Genomic DNA, 20,746 nt, shown 5'->3' on the forward strand with positions numbered 1-20,746 from the left:
AAAGGAATCATCTATGAAATGGAAATATTAACAGCATCACAAATCAGATGTAGCACACAATTTATGAAAAATGGTTTCATAAATAACTCCCACATGCATTTCTGTAATTTAGAAAACAAAAACATACAGATATATTGGAACCTATCCAAAAACCCTAAGTTTAAGTAAAAATCGGTAGACAACTACACTTATAAGCAACCTTGTTATATTTTCATTTAAGCCATTTCCTTGAATTTCTTTGTGGGCTAGAGAGCACTAAGAACTTGATAGCAAGACTGATGAAGTGAGTTTGGAAGACACACCCATTTCAATGATGCTTGGATTAAGCCATTACTAAATATTGTACTTAGGTGCTTCAGGTTAGCGGTAAATAAGGCTTGAAGACACCAGTGAAGTGCACTTTTGGTGGAAGGTGAAATTATAATATATTTACACTCTTAGGTATGCACTCTTAGGTATGTTTACACAGAAGTAAGTCCCTAGGTATTCAATGAGGCTTATTTCATAGTAAGTTTGTTTAAGATTGCAGCCTTTAGTGACACTGTTAGGACTTCAAACCTAACTGAATGGCTCCTGTCATTAATATTCTTATTTTTTACCTGGTACTTAAATCCAAGGGGGTCACCCGGGATAACCATTGTATTGGGACGCAGGACTATACACCATCTCTGTTCAAAGAGGGAGACTTGTGCCTATGCCTTAAGTCAATGCACTCAGCAAGGAGAAGCACATCATACTTATTATTGAAACTAGTTTTATTTGGCGTGTTGGACTGAAGAGAATGATGGGGTTGCAATCTTTGAGAGGTGAATGAGAGCTTTTAAAGCAACATGAAGTAGAGTCACTAGAAATGCATAGACTATGGGGCACCTGGAGAAAATCCACATCTCTGACATGTTTTAACCTGGGTATTGAACTCCAAAGCTAATCCTGGAGGTCTGACTGAATCTTCAGAGGTTTTGGGGGTATTGTGGTAAAAAATTCCCTTGTTTTTCTTATTGAACAGTGATCACATGTAAGGCCGTTTCATTAAGGAATACTTGTCAGGTTGATGAATGGGCTCAGCACTGCAAAGAAAATATACATATTGCCATGTAACAGAGTTGTTTGATCTTTTGTCCCCCCATTAATTTTACTGATAATGAAACAAGACAATGAAATTAGGTTCCTTTGAAATGAACCATTGGTGTCTTTAGGTTTTTGTGTATTTGTTTCTGAAGGGCTTATCTTTCTGAGAGCTCATTTTTTATGTTAATTTGGGTCCTGATCTTGCAACTTTAAAGTTACAAATTTAGTTACTGCCTGCACTTAGGTAGTTGAGGTAGTATGCAGAGAGGAGGTAGGATGTTGGAAATGATGCTACCAATAAGAATCAAGTATCTTATAGATAGAGATAGGGAACCTGTAGCCCTACAGATGTTATTGGAGTTCCCAAAACCCTAGTCGGTGTGGCCAGGGAAGATGGGTGTTGTAGCCCAGATACAGCTGGAGGCTTGCAGCTTCCCCATCCATGCTTGCTTAATTACTGGTCCTAATTTATCTTATACAGGGTGAGTCCTTTAAAAGAGGCCCCGTGGATACAGAGTATGCATGTTCCATGGGGCCTCTTTTAAAAGACTCACCCTATACTAGCATGGGAGACCTTTACAGCTTGCCACCAGTTCCACAAATAGCCACCCTGCTTACTACAAAAGGCAGCTGTTAGCAACTATTAAAACTCTCATTTGCCAGTTACTAGAACCCTTTCCTTTTAAAAACAAACTGGGTAGTACAGGACATGGTTTGACACATAAGCACCTCCCATTTCCTCTCACCCCCCCAACTCTTTAGAACCCGACAAAAGTCAAGCATGAAAGTTAAAGGATGCTTAAACCTTTTGATTAGGGCTTATGCAATAAATAAACCTATGCTGGCTTTGGAATTTTACTCTGTAGGCAGACATTTCTGAACAGCAATAGTTTGGTATGACAAGAAGCCATGCCTATAAATACTGAGTGCCATACATGTGATCTAATGATGAAACAGATCCTTGTATCATGCCCGTGTTATGGACACTTTAGTCAAATCAGTCATGTTTTCATGGGAAACATTATTTAAAGAACATCTATGACATGTACAAAAATGAACCCAGGCATTGTGTTGGAAAGATAGATCACAAGCAAAAAAAAAAAAATTAAAAATCACTGTGCCCTATTTATTGCCTTTACCAAAGGAATAACAAAAAAAAATTTTACAGCTATTTATTTCAAATCTCAGTTGTTAAAAGAATTTGTAAAACATACAGGTCTCTGGTGTAAGTATATTGTAGTTTTTTTTAAAGATAAAAGTATTATCAGTCTGTATACACAAGTATATCAGATTTTGTTAACTCAAAATATATTCCAGTGTAAAGTTTGGAAGATTATCTGTGCCGGTGGAAGCATACTGGCAACATGGTTGTGATTTTTAAAAAATGTTCTGTAGATGGACACAACTGAGACCTGTATGTTTTAAGGTACGTTTAAACTATTGTTTTTGTTATCAATTGTTTGTTATTCTGTTACAATATTGGCTTCTCTTTGTGTTCTATCCTTTCCACTTCCGGTGTTAAAAGAGTGGGCAGTCTTGTGGGAAATGCTGCTTCAAAAGGACTGCTGACATATTGTCACTTGGGGAGACAACACAGGGACTGGTCACCAGAACAGCTGTCTGCATTTTCTATTTGAAAAACTTGCGCATTTAATTTCCATTTAATGAACAGAGGTTAGTGGGCCCTGTGGTATTCTTAGTTTATTTTTATTTTCTTCAGTTTCATGTTCATTTTCACGGCATAGGTTATCCAGACACTGTCCTCATTCATATCCCAATAACGTAATTTTTCAGTTTTCCTCCACATTGGGATTTCTCCCAGATGGCAGTTTATCTTTATCTCTGGTTGCCAAGGAGAAGCAAAGGTGGATGCTGAACCTGCTTGCACTGAAATCAATGTAAGATACACCATCGGCTTACATGCCTGTAGTAGATATCCCAGGGATTTTCTCCATCAGGATTTAAGATCTGGTTCTTGGCCTGATTGTCACAAGTAAATGGAAATGTTGTCATTGACCTCAAGTCATTGCAATATTACACCTCTTGCATTATAGCTGCCTCTTTCTGAAATACTTAATAGACTTTGCTGTTATATTCAGCACATCTTAAGCTGCCATAAATGCTATGGATAAAGATAAATGCTCTTAATTACCGTGCCAACTAACCTTTTATGGCTTTCAGAGCATGGTTTTATACCTAGAAGATGTTGTGGAAAGCTAGTATCAGCTGCCTTTACAGCAGCAACATTGAAAACAGATTGCATTACTTTCTGGCTTGGTTTGATTCAGCAACAAATGGGTTGGATCCAGACTTAGTCACATTTAGAGTATACATATTGCAATCAATGTGACTTAAGCTAGCAGTAAATAACTTAAGATCTATTGATCTGAATGGGTCATCTCTACGCATGTCTAAATCTGTATCCACCCCAGTGGGCCAAGTTATATGCACGGACATACATGGGCTCCAGGCTTCTCTAAAAATAGATGTACTGCTGTGAGAGGAACTGTGATATGGCAGATTATATGTATTTAATAATGCAGCATGGGACTGTCCAAAACTGACATTATTCCAGACACATTGCAGACATTAGCACTTTATGGATTCAGTGAAGAAATAAATTAAGCTTGTTAACTATGTCAGAGGTCAAAGGTGTGACCCAGCAGGTTCTGAGACCTCAGAAAGCATCTCCGAGGTCTCGTGAGGCCACAGAGATGCTTTCCGAGGCCTTGCACGACCTCTGAAGTTGTGTGGAGGCCCTGTAGTGTGGGTGCTGAGCACCTACAACAACATTTTTGTTGGCTACTCAGGCACCCAGAGCCCCCTATAGTTGGTGCCCCTAGGAAGTATTTATTTGTTAGCCAGCTTAGAACTCAATGGGCTTACACTGAAGTCCTTGTTACAGATAGGTAGCCGTGTTGGTCTGCCATAGTCAAAACAAAAAAAAATCCTTCCAGTAGCACCTTAAAGACCAACTAAGTTAGTTCTTGGTATGAGCTTTCGTGTGCATGCACACTTCTTCAGATACCTACATTATTAAATAAATCCTTCTCAGTGTTTCATATACTTGGGTCCCCAGCTGTTGTTGGACCACAACTCCCATCATCCCTAGCCAGTAGGGCCAGTGGTGGGAGTGATGGGAGTTGTAGTCCAAAAACAGCTGGGGAACTAAGTTTGAGAGACACTATATAAGATGAATACATTATGGAGTGTTGACCTTGTTCATGCGTCACAATAAGCCATAAATTATGGTTTATCATGCAGCAGCAAATCATTCCTACTTTGCTCTACTCTACCAGCTTGCAGTAGGAAGGAACAAATGATAATCGATCCCAGGCCTAGAGTTATATCTGAAATGGCATTGTGGTTTGCTTCCCTCTGAACAAGCTACAATTAGGGTGTTACTGGTAAAGGCTTTGATAGAGTGTTATGCCAAGGCTTGTGGCTTGTTTCTCTCCATTGTGTGAGAGAGGAGCAAAACAATCTAGTTTGGCATGTTCACAGTGAGCTGGCCTTCAACTCATAGGGTGAGACCCACTAGTGGGCTGAAGCTTAATCCTAGGTGGGTGACAACCACAGCTACCAACATGGTACAAGATTAAGAAATTGGTCCCCAAATGCATGTTTGGGTTAAAAATAGATCTGGAGTCTAAAAAGGTTTAAGATATCTGATCTATTGTTCCCCTGACAAGCAACTTGGCCACTATATGTTAAAGTATCAACATATATTTGAGTGTGTACTTTATTTGCATTTGGGTACCCATGGGCAATTGCAATACTCCTATTTGAACTGGATTCCCTGTACTATTGGTATAAGGAATGGCCATCTAAAAATATTTCACCCTTTCGTTTGAATAACCCATTTAATATTTTGCTCTTGGTTTGGTTGGGGAAGATTTTACCTTTTCTGGCTTTTGGAATCTCTTGAGGCTTTCTGAATCTAAAGAGTAGCAAACTTGCCCAAAAATCTCTTCTTTTTTTTGGTGGAAGAGGTGACTATGTAACACAGCAGGCCTGTATATCTATGTCAAGGGGAAGGGAGGTAGGCTGAAATTTCCCATGCAAAATCTGTCAAAACTACAGGGATGTAAAATCTCTCGGAAATTTAATTTGACTGCTGCAGATGGTATTCCGCTAGGAAAACCCAGCAGCACTGCCATGTGCTGGAAATGTTTCATGTTCTTGTATCAGAGCACCTTGTCATCTTTTGCTTCAAATCTTTTCTTGCTAGTACCATTGTTTTAGCAGTAGCAGCATGTTCCTTTTTCAAAGGAGAGATGAGACATCTCCTAATTTCTCTTTAAGAAGGGTGCATTGTTGATCATTTCGTGATCAATTTTAGTTTTCAAAGAAAAGGTCCACTAAAGAACAATTTAAAATAATTTCTTTGCTTTGCTGTTCATTCTGCTTTGTTTTTCTGCCAGAGTGTGTAGGCGGCAGGAGGAAAATAGAAAAATGTTACATTTGCATAGTGCCCTGCTACCAAACACTTGAAATAAACATGCACCAACTTAGAAAATGGGCTTGTTAAAAGAGGCTTTGGGGCCTTTCAGAAAGTTCCCATAGGATGAACTATTTCTGCATTTCCTCTAACAATAAGCTTGCTGCATAGTCTGTGGCAGGCGCATCTTTTGTGTTGTTACAGGAATTTATTCTACATTCGTGTGTGGGCTTTCTTTTCCCCCCATTCTAAAACCTTAATCACTGATAAGAGATAAAATAGTCCAAGGGTTTCTGCTGCCTGAATGTATTACTGCTTTCTAAAGCAATGTTATTTCTATGGGCTTCAACAAGATTTTTTCATAGCAGAGCAGCATCTGTAACACCTCTGAGCAGCTTTGGTTTTTGAAAAACCACAACAATGTATCTCACACAAAAAAATAAATGGGTGGGATTCTATTTTTCCTACAAGATTGGATAACAAGAGTCCATAGTAAAGACATTGCTACATTTCTCCTTCCTGCAGTTTCATTATATAATTCTCTCTCTCTCTCTCTCTCTCTCTCTCATATATGAGAGAGAAAACTCTTAGGGTTTTTTATATGCTAACAAGGAATTAGCATTTTTGTTAAAAGAGTGCCTTTTTCTTGGCCATTTTCTGAGTTTGCAGCCACCAGCTCTAGCTAATTTTAGTTGGTCTTACAGATGCAAGAAATCATTGATGCTTTAGCGGTATATTAATGATGCCCCAATTATAAGCATAAACAGCCTAAATAATATTAATAGTTAAGGCAATTGCTGTTCAGTTTTCTCAATATTGCCATCTTACAACCATCAAGCAAGCATCAGTATCAATGTAGAAGCAAGTTATTAAGCTGAACTGCTAACTGGTATTTGTTAATGAAGTATGCATTCAGATGGGCAAAAGGGTATGGGCTTTTGAGGCAAGGGACAATTTAGCAGCTATGGGGTGTTTAATATTTCTCCCACCCCACCCCCACCCCACCGCACCCTCTTCTACTGTATCTAAACTGTAGCCATGAAATATATTTTTTGAACTGGAAGTGATACTGCAGTCATGTAAAACACAAAACACCATTGACTCAATGTGGGGGCATGATCTAGATTTACACAGGCCAAAGGTCTAATTCAATACATTTTGCAGTATTTAACAGCAGATATGGAAATATTCACTATTTTCTCTCTATTTACACCACGTACAAAACAGGTGCCATCAAAAGGATCCACAGTCAGATCTCGAACATTTTGCAGAGTTGGAAATTCTGATTTAGACCAGAGTAATGGGATTGGGGGGTGAGCTTCAGACTTTTGCCCTGCACCATTTTCCCATTCTAAATCTCTCCCTAAGCTGCTATTCGCTCCATGTTAGCATAATGTACATAACGTTATAGAGGTAACTGCACTGTGTAGGCCAATACCAGCTTTGTGGTACTACTTAGATCAAGAAAGCAGCAGCACAAAGAAAAGGTTAAGCACAAACCTCTGCAGTACTCCAATTAAAAAAATGGAGTGTCCCTCCAGCTGCTTTCAAGTTGCTGTTTAAGTCAGAAAATCACATCACAGATATTTTGTATCACTTGTTTCAGTTCCCAGATTTGTATATTTCATTGCTATGGGCTTTTCCTCCAAAAAAACTGAGATGACTAGGTAAATGATGGCCAAACTACCTTAGTGTGCCACAGCAGCACCCAGTGCCAATGTGGCAAACTGCTTTTTTACTGTTCTGACGGCATATTCATAATTGGCTCCTATTCAGTGTTCAAATGCTATCACCACAAGTCAACACAGATTTAGGTGTACTTTAACGCGCTTAAATCAGTGGGCTAAAGTGCACATAACTTTGTTAAATTGTGGCTAATATAGGTCTAACATTAGAGGACCTGAAAAAGAACTATGGCAAGGTTTGAAAGCTTGAATATTCTAACCCATCCAATATTTCTGTATCTTCCAATAAAGTCCAGGGTCCCTAAACTCTTAACTGATAAAGTGGCCAAAAAGGAAGCTTTATATTTAGCCATGCATCTAAAGGTCTGGTCAAGTTTTCATTTCTTCACTACCTATTAAAATGCATCTCTTTGCTACCCATTAAAATTTTGCATCTCTTCACTACCCATTAACATGCTTTAACAGGAGTTCAACTGGGAATTGGTAGATAATCCCTAAGAGAGGAAAATAAATCTGGATCATGTGTATCAATATACAGCATGATCCATGCCCTCACATAGGGTAGGGAACCTCTAACCCTCCAAATGTTTTTGAACTGTGATTCCCATAATCCCCAACTATGCTGGATGGACATAATGTCTGCTGGAATCCAGCGACCTTTGGAGGACACTATATGCCCACTCTTAACCTACCATGACTACACAGTTGTAGTGAGAAGAGGGGAAAAGATTATTGAGCCCATGACCTCTTAGTTGTTGGTTGAGTGCAAGCACTGGGACCCTAAAGTGCACCTGTCATTACTGACATTGCAACACATGCTCTGTGTTCCCAATAAGATCAATGGACCTGCCACATCTTGCTATGGGAATGCTGGTGGGCTCTTGTTTCTGAGCAATAGCCAAGTAGATTGTAATGCACCCATGGTTGGTTGCATTGGGCCAAGGGTGGCGATGGGAGTTAAGTGGATTTGCTGCGTTTCCTATGGAATCCTCTTTCATTTGCACAACTCTGCATCTGTGGCAGTAGATGGATCATGCCATTAGTTTTCTATTGCTAAGTCCTTAATAGCTGCACCTAGTTATGTTTAGTACCATAACATTTACTCCCATTGGCATATTCTCACCATTTTTAAAGTCAATTCTTTCCCTACATTTCGATGCAACTAATCTTTTTAAAATGTTTATGGGACTAATCTAAAAGACTCAGAGCTCTCCATGATTTTATTGACCCAAGTCCATTTTTACAAACTACCCTCATCTAGCCCCATATAGATCTTAATAAAATTCCATTGTGATTTTGTATGGATGCATCAATTTACAACCAGAGGCATACCTAGGTTCCCTTGCGCAATGAACTGTATCGGCAGCGACCACCCCTGCAAGGAGCTGTACCAGTGCCCCCCATCCCTTGCCCTTGGCAAGATTATCAACACCCTCCACCCAGAAAAATGGAGGAGTGGGCTGGCTCCTAACCACTCTGAGCCAAAGGCTCAAATCTTGCACCCTTGGCAGGGACCAACCTGGCCAATCTCTAGGTATGTCTTTGTTTACAACCCAGTCCTCAGCTCAGCTGAACTGAGATCTCAGGATTTCAAACAATAGTCTGTTCAACTTAACTGTGTTGCAACAATTTTCACACATAACACCATGAGGTAGTGTGGGGGTTTTTGTTTGCTTTTTTCATATCTATAACACCAATATAAATCCTATATTGGATAGAATTAACTATTTGTTTTTAAAAATTGCTCTCTGCTTCCTGTTCTGTGTTGACAGCCTTTACATATGTGCACAAATGTCAGACGAGAGGTTCAAAAGCGCTTTCAGGATCACATCTGAAAATGCCCTCAAGTTATTGGCTTAAATCAAGGAACTAATCAGGAATCTGTGGCCCTCCAGACATTGACGAAAGCAACTGCATCATCACTGATCTCTAGGGCTGGTGGGAGTTGAAGGGCCGCAGTCCCCATCTTTTGCTTATGCTGAAATATAAAAATCTGCAAATAGAAAGAGTCTTGCTGAATCAAATCAAAGGGCCATTTAGTCCAGCATTCTGTTTCCAACAGCAGCCAGCTAGGAAACTAATAAGCAGAGCCTGAAGGACATCACATGCTGTACATTCCCAGCACTAGTGCCCAGAGGTTTACTGCCTTTGAAGAGAAGGATGTTGCTTTGAATAGAGCTCTTGGAGTTAAGAGCATCAACCTGGATGCAATGTCCCTGGAGTGGAATGGCTCACAGCAGGGGCGAGGAGCCTGTGGCCCTCCAGATGTTGTTGAAGTTTAACTCTCATCAGCCTCAGCAACTATTGCTAGCGGTAAGGGATGATGGGAATTGTAATTCAGCAACATCTAGAGACCCACAGGTTCCCCATTTATGGGGCTAACTGTCCTAAACATATGCATTCCACAGGCTTCAGTGGGGCTTCCAGGTAAGTTTGCTTGGGACTGCAGTATTGGAGTCACTTTCCCAACCATAGCTACAGCTTATTTTAACAGCTTGCCTTGTCTGGATACTGGTGCTCGACATATCATATAACTACTTGTGTTGATCCACTAAAATGTTGCGCATACAGAGCACTGAGAGCAGAATACAATCTCTGCTGGTATAAGCAATGACATTTCGGCTGCCAGAATCCTATCTGTCTGTGAACGTAACATAAAAACAGCCCATATGCCATCACAGTTTTCCATCTGTGATAGTAAAATGTGTTGTCTTACCTATGGTAAACACAAACTCTTTCATGAAACCACAACAAAAGGTTCAAGTTCTAAATCACATTTTTCATGAAGTTCACATTTTGTTTGGCTTTTTATTTTTATTTATGTTTGTGTGTGTGTGTGTGATTGTGTGAGAAAAAAATTAAAGCTTTTTTTTATCAAGTAACATCAATCCTTGCACACTCTATGCAAAATTTTGTAAGCATTGCAATAATGCTATGAATTACACAAGGAAGTATTTTAACTTTATTACACTTTCTGTATAAAAAGATTTGTATTTAAAATTATTTCAACTGCAATCTTGTAAAATATATTAATAAAATAATGATTGTTAAGAAATAATGTGTGGCTCCATTTTCTTCCACCATTTTCAGAGCAAAAATATTTAAGCCAAATGAGCACTGAATGTTTAGGATGCGGCCTAAAGTGGGAGGGGGAGTACTACAAAGATGATTCAGCCACCTTATCCTACACTCTGTCGGGCTTCAGTGGCAGAGTAGATGTTCATCCTGTTTCCTACTGTTTTTTAAAACATGCACACACCGGTTCCCCACCTATCAAAAACAAAGGTAAGATTTAGTTGGGCTTAGGAGCATGACCACCATTTTCTCCCTGGTTTGGGGGCATGAGGGGGACTCAATACTGCCCTTCTTCCAAAGATCACAGGGTGGTTCACAAGATAAAAACACAAAAACAAACCATAATAACCATAATAATCACCACACCACCTCTCTCACACACAGTTTAAAAGGGCATAGACTGTTTAATTAAACAACATAAAAACTTTGCTCTCAAGTCAGTAAATACCAAGCATGACAACACAGATTTGGGTATATATAGCTGCATAAACTTTTATTTGTGAATTCCTATATGAATAGTAAACAAGTAAGGCGTTCCTTGTTACCTCCATTAATAATGAGATCAGCTTCACACATTACATTTTAGTAGATGCATTCACGGAAAATTCTTTTCAGTGTACAGTTGGCAAAGGTCACAAGAAGCCTCAGTTGCTCTTTGAGCAGGTATATGCTTCTTGGCTGCTACTCACAAAATAATTCTGTGTGAAGAGAAGACATGGCATTGGCTGTGTTTGTCATGATAAACTAGGGATGCTGGTGCACACAACTCAGTTGCTCCGAATTTATTCCTCTGGGTACAAGCAAGAGAAGTCACAATTAAGCTTAGCTGCCTGTAAGGTCCAAGGCTGGGGTTGTGGTTTGTTGCTCCTTAACCAGCCAGGATTTGTAAGCCAGCAGCAAACTATGGTTTAAGACTGCCTCGTGACATTGGCTCATAAGAATGTAAACAGATCATGAACTTGGGCTCAGACACCACAGATCCACAAACCATCTTAATGCAAAGTCCAAATGTTTCCATTGCATCGTCACATAATCAAATGTCCTTTAAGCTTTGAGTGACAGGTTGCACAGGCTTAGTTCTCTATAAAATTACTAGTTTGTTTGTTGGTTTGTTTTATTAGATTTATAAAATAATTTATATATTGCCCTTCATCAAAAGTTCTCAGGGTGGTTCAAAAGATAAAATGGAGGTTAAAGTAAAGCACAAATAAATAGTTAAAGAAAAATAACAACTCACAAACACATTTAAAAGGCTGCAAAATATTAATCAGCCAGAGGCCTGGCTGAAGAGGAGGTTGTCATGAGCCCCAAAGGTTTCCAAATATAGAGGATGAAAAGGTGGATATAAAACAATTATGTGACAACAATGATTAGCATTTCTATTTAATCTACCTTCGTAGTTTAAAGGGCACTGCAAAACAAATCTGAGTTTGCAAGGTGGGAGTCTGGCTATATTGAAGTACATGATCGTTTCTTTACAGTTAACTTTTATTTTTCCTAAAAATCAGCAGCCCTATATTACTGAGGATGCTGATTTACAAACATATAAGCATTCTTCCTTTAAAAATTGCAGGATTGATGCTACTGATAATATTTTGTCAGTATTTGCATGTTTGTCTACACCTACAGTCAGAAACATCCATCACCACCCAGCAAGGCCTTTGTTTTCATTCCCACAAGAAAACAGACTTGTGCAGTCAGAAAACACCAAATGCCTTGCAAGGCTGGGATGTGTTGGCGCCATCTGCTCTTCTTCATTAGGCAAGCATGACAAGGGGTGGAAAATCTAAAGTCGCAAATATTTAATTTAGAAAAGATAATTTGAGGCAGTAATTTTCTGTGGCAAATGTCGAAGCACATTGAAGGCAGACAGTAGCAAGCAGCAAAATACTTGCAAGCACAGGGTTTTTCCAGGTGTTGAAACACTGGAGTGGACAACGAATAACATAGAAACCACATATACTACTGCTGGGGGCACGACACAAAGTGGTGTTCTCCAGTTGTTTTGAACTACACCTTCCCATCATCCCTGACCATCGGCTATGCTGGCTGAGGATGACTAACTGGATTTGAAGTCTACAACATCTGGAGAGTGCCACCTTGAGATGGGCACATGTGTGGAACAGAAGGAAAGAAGACTTGTGTAGGAGGTAGTGTGAAAGATCTTTGCCCGGGACCCCAGAGAACCACTGCTAATGCTAGCTAGATAAACAAACAGGTTACCTCAGTAAAAGGTAGCTTCCTGTGTTCCTAATGCATACCTTCCAAGTGTCCCTATTTGCCAGGGACAGTCCTGGAATTACAAAAGCCATCCCAGCTTCTGATTTGATCCCAGAATGTTCCTATTTCTCCCACCAGTGCCCTGCTCAGGGAGGAGGATGAGCCGGCATTTATCCTGAGCAGCGGCAGCAGTGACTGCGAGGCAGCAGCCTATTTTCTCTCCATGGCCATCACTGCCAGCCTCCTCCATTGGCCAGCTCATAGTGGCTTCTGGAAAATGGGCAAGGAGGAGGAGAGTCTACTCTGTGCAACCATGTCTAATCTTGCCCCTTTGGTATGTGTTTTTCTTTTGTAAAATCCACCAAAGAATAAAATAAAATCAAGATTAATGGATGATCTCAGGATGGCGGAGGGTGTGTGTCCCATTGGTGAAGTGGTGGCGGAAATGCTCTGTTGGGGAGAGGACAAAAAATGGAGGCGGTTGAGCAAGGTCAGTTGGGGGAGAGTGAGAAATATCCCTATATTTGTCTGTAGAATATTAGAGGGTATGCAAATGAGGCACTTCCTGTTTCTCCATGAGGTCACTTCTAGCTAGCCAGAACTCATTTTCAGGGCAAAGGATTTCCTGTCTCCCATCAAAAGAGACTAATGGTTGGATGCAGTTTCACAAGTGCCACCCAAGACCACTAAAGAGTTAGATTCATGTGCATCTTATCTAGAGGGAAATGTAAAATAACTGTAAGACAGGAAGAGAACTTGTGAGGCACATTATTTTCAGCTATGAAAGCAAATTTTAATATGGGAAAGGGAACCCTTCTGCAGCTACTATTAATGAGCTTCTTGGGGGCTGCTCATTCCCTAGAAGCTCAGACATTCAAGACACATAACCAGTGTTTTAATTTGATGTAGTCACTTCCTATTGCTTAAACTTTAAGTCTTAAAGTCACAGCCTATTTCCAATTACAGCAACCAGCTCTTTGGCCCTAATTTTTTTATTCATCAACTTAATTTCATACAAATCTTATTAAGCCTACTTCCATTGGAGAACCAAGTCCGGGCTCAACATAAGTTGTGTGAGAGATTTTGTTTGTGTGTGATGTCCATCCAAATTACTTTTGGATACAAATGCATATCCAAAGTACTTTTAATAGTTACAGTAACAAAATCACTTGCAACTCATTTGAGTAACACAGCCTTTGTAATGCCAGAAAAGCTTCACTCTAAATTTGCAAAATAAAGGAAGCACTGGCACAGGGTTTGCTCTATTTAACAGGCACAATCTGGTGCCTGGCAAATTATTGTTCATACCTTTGCACAGAAGGCTGCAAGAAGAACCTAAAAGTGCCACCCATCCACCCTGCTTTCGCCTCACTCAAGCCTCATCTTGATTAAAAAGCTTTCCATTAGCAGACAGGATGCAACTGGAAAGAACCCTATAAAGACCATAATAAACCAGTGTACTAGAAGCATATAAACAATCCAACACCCACCAGCCCCCACTAAGCAATGGCAGATGTTAAGGCACCTTTACAAAACGCCAGAATCTGCTTCATCTGTTTCTATGTAGGTATTCCCCTTTGTGCTTGGCACTGTTTGCAGCTGTTTGAGTGCAAAATCCCTTCAGTAGTCACAGGCTTCCAATTCAGCACTTTAAAGCCCCATGATTCCAGGTATGAACGGCTTTGCCTGACTCAACAGGGAACATCTTGTTCCCCATAGGGTTAGAAACATTATCAGTTAGACCCACACAGAGGCACCGGCTGCTATTGGGCTTCATGTTATAAAAAAGGGTATTTCCTCTGTGGGGGAAAAGCAAGGAGGCCTTTGATGTAAGCATTCAGAAAGAAACCTCAATGGCTATGAAAAAGACAGACTTAGCATTTAAAAGGGCTTCCACATAAGTTACAATGAATTATTTGCAATTAAATAACATTTATGATCTGTTAAATGCAGTTAACGTTGCAGAGCCTTATAAAGCGACCCCCAATTGCATATTGAAGGCCTGCCTTGCTATTTTTCCCACAGCATAAAAACTAATTAGCGAAGAGCACGTTGCTCAAACCGGACAGCCATTTGGGCAGTAGGCAGTGAGCTGAAAATTATAATATGCACATTATGGAGCCTTTGGCTCCAATTGCTGTGGTAGCCAATGTCTGCTTTTTTATCCACTGTAATGTTTTAATCCAAACTTTGAGTTAATTTTCATATTTCCAATGATTTGTGCTCTCTTCCCCATCTCCCTCCCATCACTGGCAATGTACTATTTATTACATACACTGAGATTTCAGAGGCACAGTGCTTATCCAGGTTTTGTTTCTTTTGGAAAGAGATCATTTTGTAATATTTGAATCTATTTACAAATATACAGGTTAAGGATAAACGTGAAAGCACAGATTGACACTTCAAAATGTCAAATCCAATGCCACCATTGGATCTCCAAGGAGACACCCAGCACCCCAAATTGCCATTAGCTTACAGCAGGCATGGCCAAACTTGGCCCTCCAGATGTTTGGGGACTACAATTCCCATCATCCCTAACCACTGGCTCTGTTAGCCAGGGATAATGGGAGTTGTAGTCCCAAAACATCTGGAGGGTCAAGTTTGGCCATGCCTGGCTTACAGAAACCCCAGAATTCAACTTTCTGTTTCTGTGTACACACTGACAGCTTATAATGCACCTAGGTCATTCTTTTTCTCAATTTGAATCCAAGCTGGTTTGAGGAAAAACACAGTATTTCATATGAAATTACAGGATAGATACATTGTAGATGCGGATCAGTCTCAATCCTTCCTCTACTCTAGGAGTTGCCAACCCACTGGCACACAAACACGCACCAAGCCCTTCACTGGTGCCCCTATCTGATCCTGCTCCTCTCCCCTCTGCAACTGGGCTGAAGTGTTTCCCCAGCCAGGTCATTTTCTTTCCTCAGGGGCGGGAATATGCTGCCAATATCATGACACTATTATACAAACCCATGATGAAACCACACTTGTACAGTCACCTCACCTTAAAAATACTATTGCAGGGCTGGGAAAGGTCCAAGAGGCAACTAAAATTATCAAGGGGATGCCGTAACTCCCCCATGAGTTACTTTTGGAACTTTTTAGTTTAAAGAAAATGTGTGTAATATGGAAGTTTGTAGAATTATGCATGGTTTGGAGAAAGCATGTACAGTGGTACCTCGGATTACAGACGCTTCAGGTTACAGACTCCGCTAACCCAGGAATAGTACCTCAGGTTAAGAAAACTTTGCTTCAGGATGAGAGCAGAAATCATGCTCCAGCGGCATGGCAGCAGTGGGAGGCCCCATTAGCTAAAGTAGTGCTTCAGGTTAAGCACAGTTTCAGGTTAAGAACGGACCTCCAGAACGAATTAAGTACTTAACCCGGGGTACCACTGTAAAGAAAAGTTTGGCTCCCTCACACTAGAATTTAGGGACTTCCAATAAGGCTGAATGTTAGCGCACGCACGCATACCCCTTCATACAGTGCACTACTAGAGGAAGTGATGGTTATCTGTCTGGCTACTATGGAAACAGAGTGCTGGACTAGACCAGCCTTTGGCATGATCCAGCAGGCTCTTCTTATGCTCAGAAGAGAATTCACCTTGTGAATCACACACAGATCCAATGAACACTCCCAGAAAACAGTCTTCCGTATTTACCAGTGTCATGAAGACCTGGAAGAATGTGAATTTCAGTGAATAAATCTTTTGTCCATCTGTATAACTCAATAAAATATTTATATCCAGACTGTCATGCAGTATGAGTGACAAGGCATTAACAGATAATAAATGCACTGAAAACCCAATGACAAATGTTGTTTCAAGTTCTCTATTGCTAGCAAATATTTGATTAGCAAATAACTCTGCACTGGTGCATGTGAGAAGGTAACTGAGAGCCATCTGCATTCCTCAAGCATATGTCCAGGCAAATAACAAATAAATTTGACAAGGATGCTATGCCCCATTTCCTCTCCTGCCCCCCACCCTCCCGCCCACCAATGAAAGTAGCAGTGGTCACTATAGCATCTTCATTTATAATCTGAGTCAACAGCATAGCAGCTGCAGCTTCTGGGTTCAATTCAGATCTGATGTAAGAGGGTATACAATTTGATTGCTCGATTGTGTCACAGGGACAAAAATAAGACATGGATTGGATCCTGATTACAGCACACATTTGCTTTCTTCTTTATCCAGGAGATCTTCAGCAATGCAGGCACAACTCAATGCAGGCACAGAGATGCAGAGTCTCCCCATCTTACTAATAATGCTCATTACTCAACTTACTGATAATAGAAAAGCATCCATTAAATTCCAGGAACAGTTAATGACATGCTTGTTTGCTGTCCTGGGTAGTTCACTCCCTTTTCATTCATAATCACTTCATACAGAACATGATTATTAACATTGCTAATCACTCTTTTCACGCCCCCTGCCCAACAGTGACTGGGCTAAAAGGTTAAAATATTGCATGCCCAGTAAAAAGAAGAGGAAACTAAAGTATTTTTTGTACATTTGTACATTTAGATTTTAAAGCATCACTCAAGTATATAAAACCTGTTAAGTATCCAACATACCTAGGCACATACTAACATACATCTCATTGCAGCTTTAATCCACCATCATCATGCTGCCTGTACAGTGTTAAATATTAGTGCAGAGGTATTTTTTACAGCTTGATCTGTGAGCCAACTAACTGCCTCTACTACTACCTTTTCGATTTTTGCTGTATCTCACATTTATGTATAGGAGGTGAAAGAAACGCCCATGACAAGGATTACAACAGGCAACCCCAACCTGTGGCCCTCCAGATGTTTTGGCCTTGCTAACAGGACCAGTGGTCAGGGATGATGGGAATTGTAGTCCAAAACATCTGGAGGGCTGAAGGTTGGAGATGCCTGGATTAGAAGCTAAAAGAAAGGTGAAAGGTAAGGGAAGGCGGTGAGTTAGAAGACAAGTAGCACGTTGTACAAAATGAGCAAGTTTATGATGTAAAGTCATGGAATCACAGAATTGTAGAATTGAGGATCATCTGGTCCAATTCCCTGCAATGCAGGAATATGCAGCTGCCCCATGTGGGGACTGAACTTTAAACCTTGGCATTATGAGCACCACACTCTGACCAACTGAGTTATCTGATTTCCCTTTTCTGCTTATCTATAACTGATGCACATATGCGTGAGCCTCACTTGAACTATCAATATTTCATTGCTAAGCACGTGGTGCCTGTAAGCCTATTACATGAACCATAGCCACTAAAACCCCCTGTATTTTAGGCAATGTGAATCTCCAACTGTGATTCATAATCTGATGGTTCAGCTTCATTCCTCACTTGACAAAGGGCAGGATTCACCAAACAGGTGCACTAGCAGGAACCAACACAATGAGTCCCGCTAGTGCAGGACTTTCCACCCTCTGCTCCCTCCACACTGCCCAAATTGGCTCTGAAATGCTTGCGCTGATGGAATGATTGAAAAAGCGCAGCACTGCAATCCTCTCAAAGTGACAGATGTGCATGATGGAATCTACCCTTTGATTTATAATACAGTGGTACTTCGGGTTACATACGCTTCAGGTTACATACGCTTCAGGTTACAGACTCCACTAACCCAGAAATAGTGCTTCAGGTTAAGAAGTTTGCTTCAGGATGAGAACAGAAATCATGCTCGGGCAGCACGGCGGCAGCAGGAGGCCCCATTAGCTAAAGTGGTGCTTCAGGTTAAGAACAGTTTCAGCTTAAGAACGGACCTCCGGAACGAATTAAGCACTTAACCAGAGGTACCACTGTAACTGAATCCCGTTAAGAGTTTGGCACCAGTCACAAAAGTGTTAAATACATTGAATCCAGTATCACAACTTGCATTACATATCTCCCGAAACTAAACAATGCAAGAGTGCCCTTTTTTTTTTTTTTACTTTAGACAAATCTATTATTTAGATAAACTTTCCCAAGATCCCTCAGGCAATGGTTTTTAACACCTGCCTTGCCTCCTGCTGCCTCTCTAGGAACCTTTTCCAGACCATGACTTTAAAAACAGCAAAAGCAGGTGGGAAGAGAGAATAGGAATTCAGGAATATATATGTTGTGTGTCTTTGTTTCTCAATTTGATCCTTTTACATGATTTTTTATATATGTGGAATTTAATGCATTGTGACTTGCTATTTTTATTTTAGTTTAGTAATTAATTATTGTAATGTCTAATGAATTTGTTTAATTATTTGCTGATATTTAATTTTATTCTGTACTATTATATTCTAATAGATTATCAGATATTACTTTATTCAATATACATTGTTTATTCTAAAGTTACATTTTTATCATGACTTTTTTGTATTGGATCAGATTGTTATATGGGCTGTAATCTGTCGTATATTATGTTGTTTGTTCAGCTTGTAAACCGCCTTGTGGGAAGTAATGTAGAAAGGCAGAATACAAAGTTATAGTAAAAGGAAAAATGAAATACAACCTATGAAGGTGCTTCAACAAGCTTTCTTGTATGGTTGCAGATAACACATATACTGGATAGCATTCCCACTCTCTAATTCATAATTGATTTGGTATTTGAGCTTTGATATCCCCTTTGTTTTCAACTTAAAATGAAGACTGTTTAAAAACTGAAAAGTTGGCTTCTGAGCTTCTCTCACTTTATTTTGTTCCACGTGTGAATGTCGTCAATGCAAGATACAAAATGGGAGCTAAATTTGCCATATTACACACAATCTCCTTGTGTGTAAGCCAACACGCTTGGGATAAACCCAGCCTAAACAGGATTTTATGCTGTGTGGGGAGGCAGGCACCATGTTTCAGATCTAGGCCCTCAAACTTACCGTATTTTTCGCTCTATAAGACACACCAGACCACAAGACACACCTAGTTTTTGGAGGAGGAAAACAAGGAAAAAAATATTCTGAATCTCAGAAGTCGGAACAGCAAGAGGGATCGCTGCGCAGTGAAAGCAGCAATCCCTCTTGCTGTTCTGGCTTCTAGGATAGCTGTGCAGCCTGCATTTGCTCCATAAGATGCACACACATTTCCCCTTACTTTTTAGGAGGGAAAAAGTAAGTCTTATAGAGCAAAATATACGGTAACTTTATTTTCTAAGCTGTACCCAAATCCTGTGTTTGCTGAGCACCTAAGCAGGAGCACTGAATGTGCAACCTTACTAAGTGAAAGCTCACATTGACATTGCAATCTCCTTTAAGGTAAGCCTCACCTGTGAGAATGGCTGGAGGGCCAAGTGGTTTCTTGCTCTTGAAGGAAGGTCCGATGTTAGTATCTCTCCATGGCTTTCCAGCTTCTCCATGAACACAGCTGTCCTCCCGATTCTCCTCTGTGCTGCGGTCCAACAGCAAGTGAATTCGCATCAGGCCTGGCAGCACATGAAAGAGCTCTAAACTGGGAGCTGCGAACGGCTGAAAAACCACCGAAGATTGTAGTTGGGATTGTCTCCAGCTCCTGGAGAGAGCTTCATTATACTGGCAGCAGCAGAAGTCTGCCTGGTCTGTGAGAGGCTAAGTACACAGCTGCCAGGCTCACCCGGCCTAATCAGACACCCCTGCTGTGTCCCAGGCAAGCTCATTAGCAAAGGTCTTTATGTCACTGAGCAGAAGCCTTTTCCAAAGAAATCATCAAGTTGCCCCTGGCCTGAGAAGGTGTGGCCTACATCTGTGCCGTGAACAGATACTCAGAACAAGACAAGGGAGGAACAGGCAGAGAAAGAACTGTCTTGAACCTCCAGTTCTTTCACATTGAAATATACTCAGAGTCCTGTAGCGATTTCATGCTCTTTATTGCAGCTTGTAAAACAGTGATTAAATTGCCCCCCAAACCTCAGGCTTTTATATACATTATTTACACAATGAGTCCCGTCTGATTGGCTGATTCTGCTTCCCTCCTGGAGCCTGATTGGTCTTTTCCTGCAGGCCAATCAGTTGTTGCATTCTATGATCCTACCAGCCTTATAGGCTGATTAACTTCCTCCTGGAGCCTGATTGGTCTTTTCCTGCAAGCCAATCAGTTGTTGCATTCTAGGATCCTACTTGCCTATTGTTCTATATCCAAGCTTAGTACATAACACACATGTACCCTCAAGGTCTCCATGAATAATTCTGCATGCACGTTTAGGTAGCCTGACAGAAAGATGAACATGTGTGTTTACAACGGACCCCCCTTGTGCCCTTGTGTCTCACGCTTCCCCCACAGCTCCGGTGTTGCCTTGGTTTTATAGTGAATCAAGGTACCTTCCTATGCCTGTA

The sequence above is a fragment of the Podarcis melisellensis genome, assembly GCF_964234715.1.
Source record: "Podarcis melisellensis genome assembly, chromosome: 2".
In the NCBI taxonomy this organism is placed as follows: domain Eukaryota; kingdom Metazoa; phylum Chordata; class Lepidosauria; order Squamata; family Lacertidae; genus Podarcis; species Podarcis melisellensis.